Here is a 16,334-nt window from a genome sequence, read left to right as displayed (position 1 = left end):
TATGAGAAAATGTCTCAATTTCATTCTTCTTCGGCAACAATACAAGATTTGTGTGTGTTATAGACTTAGGAAGAGTGTGACCCTCAAAGTAAGCTTTCACCAGCTTATGCCCATCAACACCAACTATATCCCAACATGACTAGTAAACAAACCTGATAAACCATCAGGGCCACTTACACTTCTTCAAGACTTGGAATACTGCAAAATACAACATTATTCTCCTCTGTCACTAGTTCTTGAATATGCTCCAATAATGAAAACTCCTCCTGTTGATACCCTTGAGTGAATTGCTTCTGATAAAAGGAAATTGCCTGATCCGCTAGATTGTCAATCCAAGTACCATCAGAGTTTTGTATTCTTTTGATTAGGGTTCTCTTCCTTCTGCCCTTCACTATATTATGGAAGAATCTTGTATTTCTATCTCCTTCTGTAAAACAGTCAAAACCAGCTTTTTGTCTCCAAAATGCCTCCTCATAATGCATATATTTCTTCAGTTCAGCTTGTGCTCTTTGAAGGATCATTCTATTACCTTCTGTAGGGAATTCCTCAAACAGGTCTTCTTTGATTCTAACTATCTCCTCTCTAATGCTCAGTCCAAAATATCAAAAATTTGAAAGTTTTAATAAATGTCTGAGTTTAATTAGTACAAGATAATAACAAAGGTACATGATCAGACCCAGTCCTTAACAGATGATCTACTTCAATTTGACCAAACCAAGATTGAAACAGATCATTAACAAGCATCCTATCCAACCTTTTGAAAATGCATTCTCCATTTGTTCTACCATTCCACCATGGAAAAGGGTTTCCTTTGAAGTTAACCTTAGACAACTCACAGGAATCGACACAATGAGCAAAATCATCATATTCCTGAGGGAAAACAGGCAAGCCTCAAATCTTCTCTTCTTCATTCAGAATTACATTAAAATCACCACCTATTAGCAATGGCATTGACATAGTGATTGATAGATTACACAAACAGTCCCATAAATTCACTCTTTCCACTTCATCACACTTTGCATACACTATAGTAACTACCATATTTTTATGCAATTCTTGGAAAAACAGCCTAACAGTAATTTGTTGTGCAGTATCCTCCAAAATATCCACATCAATGTTTTCATTCACAAAAAATCATATTTTACCATTGCAATTAGCCTTGGCATACTGCATACCAATTTTCCTTCTATATTGATCAATATGTCTCAAATGTTTGAAAGGTTCCATAAAAGCTATCAGGAAGAACATGTGGTTCCTGTGCAGCATCTGCACTCTATGAAAAGCTTTTTGAGTTCTCATTGATCTAATATTCCAAAAAAGAGCCTTCATCAGCATTTATAACTAGATATAGAAGTACCTCTTTTTGGCATCACCCTTACAGGTTGGATTTCCTGACCTACTTGTTTCTTGGCATTTCTTATACCTTTCACCTGAGACTTAGGTGAGAGGTATGCTTCTTTTGTAACATGATCCAATACAGTAGCAATAGCTTCTTCATCATTTAAACAACTGATATCTTCTGCCTTTCTTCCTGCTGTATCTGATCCTACATCCAACTCTTCAATATTATGAGATACCAGATTATGTAATTCCCTCATAGGAGAATTTCCCCTTATCTTTGTGTCCTGTTGATCTTGAGATATTTCTGCCAATTTACTTCCTTCTAGGAGAACATCAGTGACCTGAATTTGACCCTTTAAGTTATTGTCCATCAAGGCCAAATCCATCAAAGCCAAGTTATTTTTTTCCATCAAAGGCTATTCTTCCACTAATCTTTCTTCATTAGATGGGTCCCCTTCAAATTCAGTCAACCCCTCCTCTTGTGCTATTTGTGATTGTGATGCTGTTTCTACCTCCATTAGTGCCTCCTTGTGTAGAACTTCATTACCTTTTAATGCATTCTTCTGCTGTGTCTGCTCTTTTTTTCCATTATTCACAACCACAATGGAAGCTTCTACAATAACTTTAGTCTCCTTGTGCTGTATCAATGCACTTTGATCAGCCTGTTGTTGTATCTGGTCATCCTTTCCTTGTGTTAATCCATTATGTCCAATCTCAATGTTAATCACTTCTTCATTCTGAGCCACGCTATTAGCATTGATGACCTGAATGGATTGCTCATCCTCTTGTAAGGCATCAAACTTGTTATGAGTAACTATATCATCAGCCTGTTGACTTTGTTTTTTAGTAGTTTCATCTGTGCTTGTAGATGGTGGCTCATCAAACACTCTATTATCTTTCACTGCATTCCAATTTCCAGTATCACCAAGCACTTTGCCACTGGCCAATAATCTAGCATTAAACCTCCTTCTATTATTATGTTGATTCTTCCTTTTCTTCTCAGGGATTGGGTTTTGAGGAATTTCATGATGAATCACAGCTTTTCCTCTTCCAGGATTAATAACCATCTCCAGTTTATTAACAACAACAGATGAGTTCCCCTTATCTTCACTTATAACCACCTGTTTTCCATTCTCCTGAACATCAGTACCCTTCACCTCATCATCAACATATGCTAATTCAGGGTGTAGATTCCAGCATTCATCTTCAGCATGACCTTGTAACTTGCATTCACAATAATACTTTGGCAAATAATCATATCTGATCTTTACCTTATCCACTCTAATTCCCTAAGTTTTGTCATCTTCAATTTTTATATTCACATAGGAAGGAATATCAGCCAACAAGTCTAGCAAAACTTTAACTCGTGCACAGCTTGGTCTAGTTCTATTGTCAGTTGCTTTATCCAGGTGTAGTGGAATTCCAACAACAGAAGCAAGTGAAAATAGAGATTCTTGACCAAAGAAAGTTGGAATAAGATCTGGGAATGAGATCCAAGTAATCACCCTAGATGTTTCTTCATCTATTCTAAACTTAGTATCATAAATTAAAGGCCTCATTTGATAAGAACATCCATACCTCGACTGTATATAATATGACCTTTTGGAACATAGATTAATAAAGTCCTCCCTGAGAGATAAACGTATCAATACGTGCCTATGTCTAAATAGACCAATTTCACATTGTCCTTTAATCCCACATTGTGTAGGCACAATAGTACGTAGTTCTTCCATCTCAGGCTAGCCATAAGAAAACTTACCAATGACGGCATATTATAGCTTCTGCATTTGTTCCATTTGCTATACTTCATTTTGTTTCCAACGTAATACTGGTACACCATTGCAAAAGGTTACAGTCTTCAAAGGAATAGTTGACGTAGGGTTAGGTTTTTGCATGGGGTTCAAAGTGTGTGGTTTAAACAAGTCATTGTATTTGGTCTTTGAGGTTTCTAGTTGGGTTGGAATATTGTCTATGATGGTGGTGGATGTGTTAGCAGCTTGGCCAACCATCAACAACGGCTGACCAGTGGCCAATGTGACCATCTTCTCATAGGGACGACTAGGTTAGGGTTTGCATGTAGGGTTTAGGAGAGAGAAGAGAGCTTTTTCAGCCGAGAGAGATTGAATTTGTGGGTTAAAGTTCATTAAATAAAGAAAAAGGAAAAAAGATTTTTTTAACATGCACTTTTTCGAAGGAAAAAGAAAGCTTAAAGTAACAACAATTTCATTTCATTTTTTTGCAGTACTTTTATATTGTTTAATTTGAAAGAACATATACAAAAGTATCTTGCAATACCAAAACTTTTAATTATCTATATTGATCTATAAGTCTACTTTATTGATTTCATCATACAACAATATTGTAGCATTAAATATTTTTTACAATTAGTAGTTTCTTTTTGTAAAAAATAGATTAGCTAATATAGGTTCAATTCAGAGAAATAAATGAAATTAATGTAACATATGAAAAGCTCATTGGATCATTGGAGAAAATTATCTCAAAAAGTCAGTAAAATAGAAATTAGAAATGCTTTCATTTGTTAGTCTAATATATAAATTGAGAAAAATGTTTTCCTTTAACTTCCAAATACCTTTTTTTTACTTTAATAATTTAGAAATCTTTAGAAAGTGTCAAAATAATACTAAAAAATCAAAGAAACAAGAACCAAAAAAAAAATTGCAAATTTAATTTTAACACAAGTTTGGGAGCTCGGGCCAAAGGACACTAGTATTTACATATATACGTGTGTGTGTGTGTATATATATATATATATATATGAAAGTTTTATTTAAGTCCATTTTAATTCATTGAAGCTCAATAAGTCTACTTATATTCATACCCAAAGCCATCTTATCTCAATTTAGTCCAAGTGGATCTCCCTTTATTTTTGTCCCTTAAGATGGGCTTTCGGCCCAAAAATGTTTTCTCTTTCTGAAAACTTATCCATGTCCACACAGGTCTTAACCCAATTTATTTGCTAAAGGGTTGAGTTCTCAAATTTTAAATTTTGAATTTTATATCCCAAGTCTAACAAACCTCCAATTTACAAATGAACCTAGTCACTTTAAAGCCAATTTCAGTCAAATTTAATAATAAGGCCCAAAGGTCAAATCGGTTATGCATTTTTGTTTTGAAGAAACAATCCATGAATGGGATTAAGGCCCAAAAGCTACTTTTCTTTCCTTGTCCATTTAATTTCAATTTTTTGCAAAGGAGGAAGGCCCAAATCCTCTATTCAGTTCCCTTTAACAATCATTTAGACTTAAGCAAACGTTTTGGACTAGTTTTTAAACTTGAGAAAATATTAATTTCATGCAAGTGTCGGATTAAGTGAGGTTTTTAAAAGTGTTTACGTGACGTCCTAATACTAATCATTTTCCTAAGTTCTAACATCCACAGGGGTTTCAACATTTACAAGTGTTTTTACAAATACATATATATATACAAGTATAAAAATAAAGGAGAAAGTTTAGGCTTGTGGGCCTACCGAAGCCCACCAGTTACTATACTCACCCATGGTTGGGCCTTCAACCATAGAAGTCATTTTCACCCATGACTGGGCCTTCTAATGCAAATATTTGCTTCCCTTTCAATTCCATCAGACTCAATAAAAAATAATAAGTTTGGGCCTTAGGCCCAACAGGTTTTAAATGTAAGGAAGTGGCCCAAGTGGCCTCAATATTTAATCACATAGGACACAAAAATAAAACAAGGATTAGAAGATATCTAGGACTTGTTCATTCATCTAAGATAAACTAAACAAATATACCAAGTATATACGAAGCATGCATAACAATATCCTTAAGCGGTTGGCATACATAAAGAAAACAGCCAGCCCAGATTATAACCACAAGCCCAATTTGAAATAGGATGATGAAAGATGCAGCCCAGGTAAAAGAAAAGATCCTAACTCACAATGAATACAAGAAAAAAGCCCAACATATTCATGAACCACAAAGAAACAAGCCCAAATCAATTGTACCTATAAGACAAAACAACAATTCCAAATCCACACAAGTGATATACCATACTTATACTAGATATACAAGTGTTAATACACCAATGATATATAGAACTGTATATACCCAGTACACTTAGGTATACTTCCTGTATATCCAGATAGAAATTAGTATTTAGATCCAGAGGGAAGCACATTTATTAATTTTTGACATCCAAAGACTATATTAACAAAGTAGGGAAACAACACCAAAATGGGAAGAAAAAAGAGCACACTATGAAATATATGCAGATAGGAGTTAAAAGACAAATAAACCATCGGTGCACTACTTTAAGGATTAAGACATTTCGTGTCATTTTAAAGCTTCAAAGAGTGATTTAACATGTGGCATTCATGGACTCCTATCAAGTTGTTTTAACATTCTTTTCAACACCACATTAAACATATGCCACACTAGACCTTAACTTACTCAAGTTGGTTGATAATCATGCTCAGATAGGTACTAGCAGGTTCACAAAGAAGCATTACACAATCACTTCTCAATGACATGGGCATTCACACTAAATGGATTATTCTCAATGATAGTCTTATATAATCACAAGCAAACAGAGTAGACATGCTTCCATAGATGATTAATTGGATAAATAGGCAATTTTTATAAGTGCAGCATAGTATCATCTAAGATAAGGATACACACTCACAAACTTAGATCATGCTACATTAGTTGTCCTAAGGGTCAAACAAACAAGTTTAAAAAAAGGTATAGTCTCTATGTGCAAGTCTTTAAGCTTCATTTCTGTCTTTCAAACAAAGAACTAGTTACTTCACTAATAGGATAGTGTTTTATCAGGGTTAAAGGAAATATTTATGGACTTTAAACAAGCTCAAACTAGCAAATGATACTATGCAGAAGTAATCACTCAATAAAATTGAGACATTCAAGTAGGTGTAGCATGATATTCACATGTAATCTTACATGAATAAACTAATATTAGGAAAAAAGGGTTTTAATCAGATGTGCCACAAATTTTTAAGTGATTAATCTTGCAAACTTAACCACAAACCAATTTAAGTGATATGCACACACTGGACTAGACTAAACAAGATCCTCCACACCATTTGTATTCAAATCAGCATGCTTTCACAGGTTATGAGTCAATATGTAATTATGATCCAACTAACAGAACTTCACATAACATTCTCAAGTAAACAAGATCCATGGACTACCCTAACAACAAGTTAATATTATGCTAACTTCATTTTAAACAAAGTCATATGTAACTATAACTAGTTAAAACTGAGCAGAGCAAGTGCTAATAAGCTTTCAAGAGTCATACTAACCTAAAGCAGACTCATAACAATTTAAGACACCAAAATATGAGCCCAGATCACAATATTTGAACATATGAAACCATAGACTCAATAACATGATCCAAAACTGAGCATACATAGCAATAAATGGATTTAAAGTAACATGTTAGCAGCACTTGGCATGTAAAGGTTTGATTAAACAAGTTGTAGACTAACTTAAGAAATAATTGAGACAAAATTGATCCTTATAGCACAACTAAGTAGTTTCAGACCCAAACTATATAATGCTAAATCAAAACAGAACCCAAATGACTTAGTTTAGGCAGACTAATCATGCAAAAAGCTAGTGCCTAGTATCATGATTAACAGGCTTCCTAATTTAAACTAACAAGTGACTGTTACAAACAAATACATGTAAGCTTAAAGCACATGGTTGATCTGAAACTTGCATGTAAAGCTAACAAATACAGAACTAAACTAAACAAGACTAATTATGCATAAAACAACTGCAAACAAGAACTAAACTACTCTAAATCACATAAGCAGTTAAAAACACTCAAACAATTACTGAAAATAACTTAAAGGAAGATGATTTACCTTTCTTAGGCGCAGCTAATGGTCATGGGATCCTAGCTCCTCCACTCAAATTGCTCAGCCATACACCCATAAAATAAAAAATAAACTTTTAAAACTTAAAGTTAACTCGAAAAATTAAAGGTCTCAAGAAAAGTTGCTAAGACCCTAGGTATTTCGAGTTTTTTGTGCGAATATCAGATATTCGGTCCTTATAAATTGTGAATTGGGGGTTCTTTATATAGAACCCCAATTTTGAGACAAACCCTAGCTTCAATCGATGTGGGACTTTGGCAAATTCTGTGATTTGCTCTTTCAAGACCATACTCAACGGCTAAGATTCAATCAAACAAACATATGAATGGTCAGATTTGACCCAACGAAGTTAATCCGTATGGTTCTTCTTGAACCAATAGAAATTGTAGCTTCAAAATCACAATACAACAAAAATCAATAAAGAAAATCAGTCAACGACCGTTGATTTGCATAAAAAGTAGAAGAGAGAGGGTGGTTATACCTTGTTTGGGTCGGGTCTTGGTGGTTTTGGTTGATAAATGGCAGAGCAATAAATGTTCTTGCCATTCTTGACCACACAACAGTCACAACGCCAATGTGGGCCTTCAAAATTATCATTTCTGGCAAGTGACATAGGAGAGAGGGAGGGGTAAAGGGGGCGGCTAAGGTTCCCCTATGGCGGAACCCTCTTTCCTTATTCTAAGGGGTTGTTTGGTTTGGACTGAAGGAAAGAGGGGTATTACCCCCTTAAACACGTCCTTGGCCAGGTCATGGTCTTATTGGACCGGGGCCCGGCTAACAAATTAAAAACAAATAGGGGGCTGCATATGTATATATTGATATACACTTGATATGCGTATATTTGCATTTATATCCGTGTATATACAATTATATACACATAAAGACTTGACCCTAGTAAAACAAATGACCATAATTAAGCAATTCAATTAATTTAAATCCTCTAATTATGTCGAACATGATTAATCAACTAATTAATCCAACTAACGGTCGTGGTTAATTATGCAAATGGACTTAAAATTGTAAACACAGCCCCAATTGACTTTAACCCACGGAATAGGTCATTTCAATTATGGACCTAATTGACTAATCAATTGATTGTTTCAATTGTAGTTGTATTTAAACACATAATAAACAATTTACAAATATAACCACAATTAATTATCTAAATTAATTATGATTAATTTAAAAATTGACAATGCAACTTGATTATGCAGAAATTAACATTTGAGAAGTAAAAATGATTATGTTATCTAATTAATCAAATTTCTTGAACTAAACGGAGTAAATTGTTGGCTAATTGATTTTTGATAATTTAAACAATCAAATAATTTTTTTTTTGAATTATTCCCTTAATTAAATTTTGTAAATATCTCATAATTATTGCAAAAATATGTAAATTAATTTCCAACTGATTTATAGAAACCATTTAGCCAAATTAAATGGCAAAACTATTAACTAAATAATTTTATAAAATCATTTTGACTAATAGGAAATACATACTTCACTCTGTTTAATATCCAAGAACTCTGGGTAATTGAAATAAATTATGAGAGGTCAAAAATTAGGTGTTAACAACTGCACCATCGGGTGCAAGGATGGCAAGGCCATCCCTCAGCAACGAAATTTAATTAATCCTGATTTTTGACTGACCTAATTCATATTACCGCTCGTTTTTATGCAATTTTCAAATATGCGGTCGGACCCCAATTTTTGGGTTTCCTACATATCTCAGGTTACATGAGAATTCAAGCCACTTGTAATTAGACTCAATTTAGACTCAAAAATGCAAATTTATGCAAATTTCGGGTTTTAAGGCTATCAGACTAGGAAGTTCAGAGTGATTGGTTGGGGTGTGACTGACTCTCTGGTATTGAGTCCGCCTAAATATCCCTGATCTTGAGAATCAAGTCACCTGTAGTTCTACTCGATAGGAGGAAAAGGGTATCCCTTATGCGGGAATGCCTTTATGTACGTACCAGTGTGTGCTCGACCGGTTGCAGATAGATTTAAAGAAAGTGAATAAAGAAAATAAGCAACTAAACAAATTCGTGTAGCTGAGCATGGGTGGGAGCGACCTTCCAAGTCCTGGCTAGAGAGCTTGACTCTCATGGGCACCCTATCTGGACCGGCTGCATAAGAAAAAGTTTCATATTTTCTCCGCATATATCTGGATTTGATTTGATCAGCCTGCTCCATTTGTCTGCTGCCAATCTAATTCCACCTGATAAGCAATTTTGTGATTAATTTTGATGACAAATACTGCGGCCACCTAACCGGATTTACATCATCTTGACCCTCGGAGCAAACACTGCAGTCATCTAACTGGGTTTACATCGCTTGACCCTTCAATTATATCTGGTGATTGATATGCGTGAATGGCCTTCTTGGCATATTTGTATGATATGGCCCTCTTGGCAGTTTGTATGAGTATAGCCCTCTCGGCATATTTGTATGAAATGGCCCTCTCGGCATATTTGTATGAAATGGCGCTCTCGGCATTTTGTATGAAATGGCCCTCTCGGCAGTTTGTATGAAACGGCCGTCTCGGCAGTTTGTATGAGTATGGCCCTCTCGACATATTTGTATAAATATGACCATCTCAGCAAATAAGAAAATATGAATGGCCCTCATGGAAACAAGAAAAATATGTAATCTCCTTTATGGCAGATTAGAAAATATGATGGCCCTTGTGGCAGCAAGAAAAATATATGCAATGGCCCTCATGGAAAATAAGAAAATATGATGGCCCTCACGGCAACAAGAAAGAATATGCAATGGCCCTCATGGAAAATAAGAAAATATGATGGCCCTCACGGCAATGAGAAAGAATATGCAATGGCCCTCATGGAAAATAAGAAAATATGATAGCCCTCATGGCAATAAGAAAATATGATGGCCTTCATGGCAACAAGAAAGAATATGCAATGGCCCTCATGGAAAATAAGAAAATATGATGGCCCTCATGGCAACAAGAAAAAAAATGCAATGGCCCTCATGGCAAATAAGAAGATATGATGGCCCTCATGGCAACAAGAAAGAATATGCAATGGCTCTCATGGCAAATAAAAAAATATGATGCAATGACAGATATGGCCTCTTTGGCTAAATCATCTTTCTTTCATCCTTTATGCAGGTTGTGACCCTCGTGGTCAAATAAGCCGTATTGCTTTGCGATGACCCTCTCGGTCAGATATTTTCCCCTACGGCGTTTACGTCCTTCATTAGCCTTGGTGGCTAGATGTTTGCCCTTGTGGCATGTAAATATTTTATAGCCCTTATTGCTAAATGCCGAAAAGGATTTTTAAATGGGATAATGTCGTAATGGATTTTTAGCCAAACATTAATTGGTCGTATATTAGCAGATGATATATACATGGGTCCGTGATGTATTTCCACCCGAAATCAAGACATTGGCATTGGACTTGTAAATCGATTCATAACCTTTCGGGCACAACCAATCTCTATTCGAACTCCCTTTACTTGTAGGAGTACATCTTGGATTTGTCGATAATGTTATGGCCGGAGTCCTACTCATGGCGACCTGGTTGAATTGGGGGAAGCTATAGGTATTATTGCAGGTCAATCGATTGGAGAACCGAGTACTCAAGCCCTTGTGGCATTCAAATCCATGATATCCCTTACAGATTGCTATTTTTGAAAACCCGATCTTCGATACTGGCCCTATCTCTTCTGGTGAACCATTTTACATGCAAATGAAACAAATGCATTGTTTAAAAAGCTGAGAGATTAGTTTTCATGACATGTACTTTCGAATGGGGAGAAGTATTTCTCTATTGCTTGCTGGCTGAGGTTTCCTCATTTGCTTGTGCGGAATTTTTGAGACCCTCTCAAACATTCTGCCCCAGTTTAAATCTATCTGGTAAACTTTTGCGCCAAATCTTCTATGATGTAGGAAATTTTGAGATTTCCTCAAAATTTCTGTCCCGGTTTAAAGTGTTAAAAATCTCAAAATATCTGCCTCAGTTTGAGATTCTGGTTGGTTGACTATTATAGCAGCCAGGCGGCATGAATTTGTTAGACCCTCCAAAAAAATTCTGCCCCAGTTAGGCGCATGGCGATCTTTGTATCCCTCTTGAAATCTTATCTCCGAGGCTTCCTAGGGTTTTTTTGAATTTTTCTTTTGGTATCGCCGAGCTCAAAGAGTGCCTCGTATCCTGTCGCAGTAGGAATCAGGTCGAACGTAGTTCGAAATAAAATAAATGAGTTTTGGTTTTATTAATAATACGATCGGGTTCCAAATGGACTACCTACGTATCCCACTGTGGGGAAGTTAGGTCATTGCGTAGTTCATATTACAATAGCTCTTTGGGTTTGTTTTTCTATCTAATATAAATGATTACAAGAAAATATAAATAACGATTACAAGTAAAAGATACTATTATAATTGAAAAGCCTTGTCTTCAGCGTAGTAACGTTTGATTGCTCTGAGTTGATTGGCTTGGGCCACTCTTGCCTGTCCATTCTACCAGTACTACTGCTCCTCCGGAGAGTACTTTGCGAACCATGTAGGGGCCTTACCAGATGGGGGAAAATTGTCACAGCCCAACAAGAGGGCTATGACGGACACCCAGAAGCTAACCTCCTAGATGCCACAATACATACATAACATACCTGCTTATGCTTATTTTGGGCCACTGATGGCACTCACAACATAATCTGCTGACTAATAGGTATCATAAACTGGAGTCTCACCGCCCTCGAAAGGTATATACACACATGCGTCACTAAACTGAACTACGGTACAAGCCGACAAGGCTACCTGATAAAACTATATAACCAAACAAGTGTTGAGCGGGCCATACTGTTTGACTGAATATAAGTGTCTATGAGCCTCTATTGACATACTGGACATGCTGCGAATAGAACAGGGCCCCTTCCCTACCCATAAACATCAAAACATATACCAGGTCTAAACGGCAACTCCGGCAAGAGAGGAGTGTTCCACTGTCAAGCTAAAGAAGCAGCCTAAGGATGCAATCTGTCTTCCTGGCCATCTGAACCTACGGGCATGAATGCAGCCCCCCCCCCCCCTCCAGTGAACAATAAGGGAGTCAGTATGGAAAATGTACTGAGTATGTAAGGCAAAAAAGTAACATACACATAGGAGTCATGAATAAAATCCGAAAATCATAAGCCATGAATAAAATCTGAAAATCATAGGCTAAACTGGCTGACTGAATGTATCTATATGTCTGACTATCTGAACATATCTGTATGAATGCATCTATATGTCTGACTATCTGAACATATCTGTATATCTCTGCTTACTGAACACGCCTCTGAGGGCGTATGATATGCATAGGTCATAATGCCAAGGAACGTACGGCCTGATCCATATCCGATATAATAGTGCCGAGGAACGTACGGCCCGATCCATAGATCATATAGAAGTACCGAGGAACATACGGCCCGATCCACATATCATATAGGCCCCTTCGGGTAGCCCTTCGAGCATCATAATCATCATCGCTGTGTACCAGCTGATCAGGTGGTAAGGCATATATATTGACTCGCCTTTTACCGATACCCCACATACATATAATATACGCAGATATAACGCCTTCTGGGCACGGGTCAATATCCATATATGTAAATGAATGCAATGCATAAATATGAACTAACATTATCATGATACAAAACTCAGGACCCATGAACAGAAGGGACCATCATTACAAGGGGTATAGGATGATCAAGAACTGAGATCCTCCTAATACTTCTAAGAGTAGAGTAATATAAAGACCCGATTACTCGTTGTTCGCTTATGTCATAGGATTATGCCAAAATGAAAGAAAGGGAAAGCCTTAACATACCTTTTTGATCTCCTATTACTTAACGCTTATCCTTCTAAACTCGTAAATCTACATTGAAGAGAATTCATATCATTGTTAGACTTATCGTCATATGCTTATCTTAAGCCTTCAAATTAAACCCCTTTAGAATCTGCCGAAATTCGGGCAGCATCTCCCCTATTTATATTCCTACCCCAAAATCACAATACCAACAAAACAACAGCAATAGCAATAATAATATCAACAACATCATCATCAACGCTAAAATATTCCATAAAACATCCCACACGATATTTTTCAACATACAACAGTATACACTTCCTTTCTTCCCAATCAAAAGGCATAATCTCATCAACACACCAACAACATTAGATACCATCCATATACATGTAAATCAGCCCAACCACACAGCCACAACATGCTCAAAACAGTCCATAACACAACAACTACAACACAACAATTTATGACCTTTCCTCCATAACTATTTTCAAATTTAAGACGTGCTAAACCTTCAAATCAACTCAACATAACAGATACGATGAACATACCTTATACTTGAAGAAATTTAGCCACACCAACTTTCTTCAAGACCAAACTTACCACAACATCTAGTAGAAGCAAGAACAACCACCTTTCATGGACTAGTTTGGTGTAATATTATTAAATTCTTGATTTAATGGGCTATAAATAATTAGGGGATATGTTGGGAAGTTTCTAGGACGTGTGAGAATGTAAAATGCTAAAAAAATGGGGTTGATGGGGGTTTTTATACCCCTCATAAGTCGGTTCCACCGACTTTCCCAAGTGGGACCCGCAGAAGCCATTTGGCTGCTCGGAGTCTTTATCTTAAAAAGGCCATAACTTCCTACTCCGATGTCGTTTCGATGAGCGGTTTGTTGCGTTGGAAACTAGACTCGACGAAATTCATTTTAGACTTTTGAAACACCTTAAAACTCCTGATATACCCAGAGATATACCCCTCCAAATTTGACCCAAAATTCTGTCCAAAATTCTGCCAACTTTTTTCCAAATTTTTGTCAAACTTATTTTCTTCGATTTGCTTGGTCCTGAAATCTTTCGAGACTCTCCATACATGATATTTATCATTAATCACACTTGATAACGGTAATGTCCTTTGGTACCAAGGTTGGGCTTTCCAGTTACGACTTACTCGTAGTTCATACTTTACTTCATTGTTACGTACTTCCCATGGCTGGCACCTTCCATAACTTCATGGGATGTCGCTGATACTCCATTAATATGGTAAAGTATGTGGCATGCTCATTCTCTAAAAGTGTGAGGTGTAACATCCTTCCCCCTTAGAAACATTCGTCCTCGAATGTTGTAGCTTGCGAGCTCACGACGCTTTTATTAGTTTCTTGAAATGGTTGTCCCCCTTTAGTTCCTAATCTCTATGCCATTAGTCTTCTTCTATAGCTTCCCAATTCTTTGTCGAACTCATTCATTAGTTTCATATCCTCATGTTCTTGTGTATGTACCCAGTGGTCAACTGAGATCGAGCCACCATCCTGGGACTCGTTGCCATTAAAATGGTCTTAACTCATGATTGCTACGGCTCCCTGCCGGTCTGTGAGCACTCTTAATTGTTGTACTCTTTTTCCTTGCTCCTTATTTGTTTACTAGTAGACAAATTCTCTTGTTCAGATATGGCACCCTTCCTTGCTTGCTTCTTTGGTGCTATTTTAGATTATCCCTATTTGTACTCGTCGACCTTATATACATACCATATTATCTCCTTTTAATTCCTTGGTCGGATTCTTTAATTCCTTACAATGTCATTCTATTCATACTTGAACTTTTCTTACAATTTCCTCTCCTCAGTTTTAGCATAATTGCAATATAAACTCATAAACATGGAACTAAGATCAAATCCTACTTAATCTTAACTTCCTTTTGATATGAGTATGCTTCCCTCATTAAGTCCTTGGCTCTCTCATACCAGTGACTAATTGAGACTTAAACTAACCTCTATTCTTCTTCGGCTCCTTATCGTCGTCCTTGCACTATTCTGTTAGCCATTTTATCATGGCGATTGTTTATATGGTTATATGTCATACACTCTCACAATTAATATAATCAGTGGCTTGGAATTTCATGACTTACGAGGTACTCCCTAATCTCAGGCAGTACTGCTGTCTTGCTATCCATATGTCACGCCCCAAACCATGGCCTGGGCGTAATACGGCACTCGGGCCTTACTTGCATGTGTCCAACCGAACCTCATGGCTTGCTTGTCAACATGGGCATCAAAACAATATAATCTATATGATGCAATTTAAATAAATCATGAAAATGTAATTTGCGGAATAAAGTCTTGAAATTATCTCATAGTATGAAATATCATGGAAACACAATAGTTTGCAAACATAAAAGCATAACTGACTCTGTGAACTAACATATGTCTATGAAACCTCTAAAACATGTCTGAATACTAACTACCAGGACATGGCCCTGGACTACCATAAACTAAATACTAATGCAGACTCCATGTTGAACCCCGAGAGAAGTGGGGCTCACCAATAAGCTGATATCTGAAGTGATCCTACTGCGCAGATGTATGCTCCTGAAAACCGGTATCTGCACCGTGAAGTGCAGGCCCCCGGGCAAAAGGGACGTTAGTACATGGTGAATAGTACTAGTATGTAAAACCTGTTGAAATGAAGAACATGACACAACATAGATATAGGATATGAACTGAAACTGAATGTAACTTGAACATGAACATGAAACGTGAGTGAAGTCTTAAAACAGTAATCAATAGAAATACTTGTATGTAAAACTACTTTGTATCGTGGGGAATGCTATAGTATAACCGACAACATGGTCTGGTACTTGCGTCCTACCAGCAGAACACTCACAACCTTGCCAGGGATATGAGATTTAAGTAATAATAAGCATGTAGGGATCCAAACTGCATAATGAAGGTGGTGCCTCCTTGCTGACAACCCTTATCCTACGGTGGCTACGTAGTTTCAGGCTATCTGAGCCTTCTCGGTTAACTAAGCAATTCCCAAAACATGAACATAATATAGTTGGCTAAGAAGCCCATGATTTTCGTGAAATAACTTGTAAATAACTTGTAATCATGATTTCACGAAATAACTTGTAAACGTGGTTTCATGAAATATCTTGTAATATGGTTTCATGAGATAACTTGTCATAGTCTTGCAACCATGTTCTTGATTCATGAGTAATAACAATAGTTCATAATTATATATATATAATTGACTTGAAAACATGCTTGTAACTTGCTACATAAAATCATAAAGTTTCATATAAACATA

Source organism: Lycium barbarum, chromosome 11 (genome assembly GCF_019175385.1).
Source record: "Lycium barbarum isolate Lr01 chromosome 11, ASM1917538v2, whole genome shotgun sequence".
Lineage (NCBI taxonomy): Eukaryota > Viridiplantae > Streptophyta > Magnoliopsida > Solanales > Solanaceae > Lycium > Lycium barbarum.
The sequence above is the reverse complement of the archived record's forward strand: the minus strand, read 5'-3'. Positions refer to the sequence as shown.